At 44.5% G+C, this 5,023-nt stretch overlaps 1 protein-coding gene across 1 annotated transcript in view; it reads right to left on the bottom strand.

Annotated features, from left to right (window-relative positions):
* RFTN1 (raftlin, lipid raft linker 1) overlaps positions 1-5,023 on the bottom strand; it is a 203,421-nt gene that overhangs the window by 177,335 nt on the left and 21,063 nt on the right. The gene's annotated exons all lie outside the window — the stretch shown is intronic.

The following is a 5,023-nucleotide window of genomic DNA, read 5'->3' as shown; positions in this document are numbered from 1 at the left end:
CCTTCCAGGTTCAAGCAACTCTGCCTCAGCCTCCTGAGCAGCTGGGATTATAGGCATGTGCCACCACGTCCGGCTAATTTTGTATTTTTAGTAGAAACGGGGTTTCTCCATGTTGGTCAGGCTGGTCTTGAACCCCCGACCTTAGGTGATCCACCTGCCTCGCCCTTCCAAAGTGTTGAGATTACAGGCATGAGCCACCGCGCCCAGCTGACCCTGACTTTTTTGAAAATGCACATGGCAGCACCCTTCCTACCTAAGCCATCAGGTGGACATGGGCCAATACCCTTTCCCTGACTTGTATTTGCCTAAAAGTCAAATAATCATCTTCTCCATGAAAAATAAGTGTATAGAGTGTCATTCAAAAATCTGCTGGGGTTAAAATCTTATGGGGGAGGAATCATCTTATACCATTCTACGTGATAATAAGTTTTCTAACAACAACATTCCAGTTGGTGTGAATGCCTATTTGTGTAGCATCTTGCAGTCTGGCATCACAAGAGCTTTGATGCCCAAGATTCTAGAATTCTATATTCGAATTCTTGCCCCTGCCACTTCCTACCTCTTTGGGCAAGTTACTTAACCTCACTGAGCATCCATTTCTTTGTCTGCAAAAAGAAATGAGTTTATCCACCTACCTTAGTGGGTTACTGCAAACATAAAACGACATAAGAAGCCACACAAAGACAAATGTGCACAGCAACTTAACCTATGATAGCCAAAACCTGGAAATGTTTATCAACAGGTGAATGGAAAAATTAACTGTGGTACAAGCAAACAACAGAGTACTACTCAGCAGTAAAACAGAAAACACACCAAACAACATGAATAAATCTTAAATGAGTAAGCTGAGTGAATAAAAAGAGCTAAGTTTTGAAAAAGAGTACATACTATTTGATTCCATTTATATAACATTGCGGAAAATAAACTCAGTCATGGAGGCCGGGCGAGGTGGCTCACACCTGTAATCCCAGCACTTTGGGAAACTGAGGCAGGCAGCTCACCTGAGGTTAGGAGTTCAAGACCAGCCTGGCCAACACGGTAAAAGCCCGTCTCTACTAAAAATAAAAAAAAAATTTGGGCATGGTGGCGGGCACCTGTAATCCCAACTACTCGGGAGGCTGAGACATAAGAATCCTTTGAACCCAGGAGGTGAAGATTGCAGTGAGCCGAGATTGTGCCACCACACTCCAGCCTGGGCAACAGAGACTTCATCTCAAAAAAAAAAAAAAAAAAAATCAGTGATGGAGAGGAGATTAGTGGTTGTCTGGGGTTGGAGGGATAACAAAGGGGCATGAGGAAACTTCTGGGGCAATGGAAATGTTCTGCATGTTGATGTGGTGAGGGTTTTATGGGTTTGAATACTTTAAATATGTGCAATGTAGTTTACTTCATTTATACTTTGATAAAGCTGAAAAATTTCAGAAACATGAGATCAAGCTAGTGCAGTGGCTCATGCCTGTAATCCCAGCACTTTGGGAGGCCGAGGTGGGTGGACCACTTGAGGTCAGGAGTTTGAGACCAGCCTGGTCAACATGGTGAAACCCCGTTTCTATTAAAAATACCAAAATTAGCCATGTGTAGTGGTGCATGCTTGGAATCCCAGATACTCAAGAGGCTGAGGCATGAGAATTGCTTGCACCTGAAAGGCAGAGGTTGCAGTGAGCCGAAGTCACACCACTGCACTCCAGCCTGGGTGACACAGCGAGACTCCGTCTCAAAAAAAAAAAAAAGAAAGAAAGAAAAATGAGATCAAGACGTAATGTCCTATCACAGGACTGGGCTCATAGTAGCACTCAACAAATGTCAGCTCCATTCTGGAGAATAAAGAATAATCTCATTAGAACTCCTGGAAGAAAAACATGAGAGACTGCCAGGGAAAGGAGTCAGCATTTAGTTCTAGGTTTACTAGGACCCAGCTATTCAGGACAGGCTCATCTCAGCTAGAAAGCTGAACAAGGAGGACAAACAGAAAAATAAACAAGGCTTGGTCCTTGCCCCCAGGGAAACACAAATAGGTTTAATATATGATGTAATCAAAGTGTCAAAAGGACGGTATTGACAAACTACAGGCGTGCACAAGAGAGTAATTCTGATAGAATGGTTGTCAAGAAGGAACAAATCCAGGTGGGTGGGGTCCTAGCAAGCAGTAAGAGGTGAGGGCCTGTGCAGAAAGGGCTGCCTGCACTGAATCAGAGAAGCAGAGAAAAGAGGGTCCTGGGCGGGGGCAGTAGGCAATGCCGTGACACACCGTTCTCCAGGGAACGATAGGGAGAGGATCTACGAAGGGCAAGACCAAGCTACAGAAAGCCCTGAGCTCTGGCTTGAATCTCAACTTCATCCATCCAGGGAAACGCCCTAAAGAGTTGTGCAGAATCAGATGTGTGTTTTACACAAGCAGGTCCTATCTACAGGGCAACTGGGCAATTTATCAAGAGTGCTGACATTCGCATCCCTCAATTCAGTAATTCCTGAGGAAATAGTCAGAAATGTGTACAAAGATTTATGGACAACATTGCTTATCACAACATTATTTGTAATAGCCCAAAGCCCAAAATAACTTAAATGTCCAATAAAAGGGGACTGCAAAATAAATTATGGCATACTGAGTGATTAAATCATATATAGCCATTAAATCATGCTTTCCAAGCATAGGCACGACAGGTGCACACCTCACTGTACAATGTTAAGTCGCATAAAAGCAGGATTCAAAAACATACGGTGAGTATTCATTCAGCAATTATTTGCTGATTATCTATTAAGTGCCAGGCGCTGTCCTAAGCACTGAGGGAGCAGCAAAGAATAAGAGAGAAAATCCCTGCACCCATGGGAAGGGATTCTATCTTCTAATGAAGGAAGGCAGACAACAAAGAGGAAACAAATAGCAATAAGCAAGATACATTGCAGGTTACATGGTAAGAAGTGCTATGGAGAAAATCAAGAGGGGAAAGACATGGGGAATTGGGAAGAAGGTAGAAATTTTAAAGAGGTGGTCAAAGAAAGTTTCAGAGAGAAGGACCCCGTTCTCTCTGAAGATGAGCAAGGGGATCCTGGGGGAGGACTTCCAGGCAGAGGAACAGGCAGTGCAAAAGCCCAGAGGAGGACTGGCAGGTTCACGAAAGAGCAAAGCAAAAGCAGCAGAACACCAAAGACAAGCAGTGGGAGAATGCGGTCAAGGGGAGCTGTGCCACTCTTGGTGTGGCGACAGCCAAAGGAGAGCTCTGAGTAGAGGACTGGCAGGATCTGTAGGAGGACAAGGGCAGGAGCAGGGAGGCCATGTGGGATATCCGCCAGTGTTGTCCTAGCTCATTATAATGGGTGTATGTTTATTTCATAATCAGAAAACAAAAGATAATTCCATCAAGGACAGCACAATGCACAAAAGCAGTGTGGATGCTGCAGCTGAAGCTCAGGGAAACAAACAAATAAGGAGGTCAGGGAAATCATTCAGAGACCAGCTACGAAGCAGTGGGGGGACAAAGCACTGCATGGAAACTTCATGTGTTTGTGAAGGTTCTTGGGAGCAAAGCTACTCTTCGTCATAATTAAAGACATATAACCACGATGAAAAACAACACAACTGCAAAAGGGAGAAAAAAGAATTCCCCCATCATCTCAGCATCCTAATACTTAAATATTTCCTTCCAATCTTTTCTCCTAGACATGCTTCTGTTTTTCCCTAATCCTCCCACAATGCCCAGCACATTGTAGGCACTTAATATTCACTGAACAAATAAATGGAGGACCAAATGCATGACCAAATGCTCCAAATAATTGTGTGTTACATTAGCTATATTAGAGGCATTTACAGACATGGTTTTAATAGGCTTGGGCGAAGGAATGGCAACTACATGCAGGGGGAAACAATGGTCATAGATATCTGCACATTTAAGAGGATGATGGTGGCATGACTGACTCATCAAGGGCACTGGAAGGAAGCAATCTGAAAAGGAAGATGCTGGCTTCAGTTGTGGTGACTTGTTGCAGGGGATGCACAGCATGTCCCTGCAGAGACACTCAGCTGTCCTTTCTCACAGCTCAAGAAGCAGTTGGAGCCTCAGTACGGAGATAGCCACAGCAGAGAGTAGTTGGGGAGGAGGGGAGGAAGAGAACACTTGCAGACCCTACTGCATGCCAGACATTGTGCTATGAGCTTCACACATATCCACCTTTCTAATCTTCACAACTGCCCCATGAAGTGGACACCCGTGTTCCCTTTATGGATGAGGACACTACAGGACTGGGAAGCTCAGTGATTTACCCAGTTACTCTGAAGCAGAGCCAGGACTCAAATCCATGAACTTGAGGGCTTTTTCCACTCATTCTCCTTTCCAATCATAGAAGCTTAAAGTATACCCAGAAGCCCAGGGAGATAATGTGTTCAGATGACTTCGTTACATAGTGCCCAGTTTTTGCTCTCAAACTCCTGGGACCCAAAAAGAAAAGCATTTTCTTCCTTTTCCAAAAACATGTCTTCAGTGTTTTCCAACTCACTATTAAAACCTGTGGAATTGTTTTTGTTTTTTCATTTGTATGAGTCTTCTGTCTCCCATCAGACAGAATACTGCAAGATGCCAGGACATGCCTCATGACTTCCCCCCTCAACACTGGCCCAACACTCTGCACACAGCAGGTGTTCAGCAAATGCTCTGATGCTGATGCTGACCATCCCTTCCCAGTCTTCATGGGCTATTCCCTGCTTCCTCAGTCCTTGGACACTCGCATGGTAGGTGACCCGACTCCCTCTGGCTCAGCCAAGGCAAAGCCAAGCTCAGATGGATGAGCCCTCTTGCGAGATGGCAGACAACAGGCAGGTGAATTTGGGTGGACAGGAAGTTTCATACGAGGAGAGACGGCAAATCTTCCTTCTCCACGGGGCTTGCTATGAAACAGTCTGCAAACTGGTTGGCTCATGGGCCAAATTCAGCCCATCCATATGTATTGCTTGGCTCACACATGATTTTCATTTGTTAAAATTGTAATTAGTTGCTTTTTTTTTTCTTTTCTTTTCTTTTTTTTTTTTTTT

Source organism: Mandrillus leucophaeus, unplaced genomic scaffold (genome assembly GCF_000951045.1).
Source record: "Mandrillus leucophaeus isolate KB7577 unplaced genomic scaffold, Mleu.le_1.0 Scaffold186, whole genome shotgun sequence".
NCBI lineage: Eukaryota > Metazoa > Chordata > Mammalia > Primates > Cercopithecidae > Mandrillus > Mandrillus leucophaeus.
This window is presented reverse-complemented; position numbering and strand designations above follow the sequence as displayed.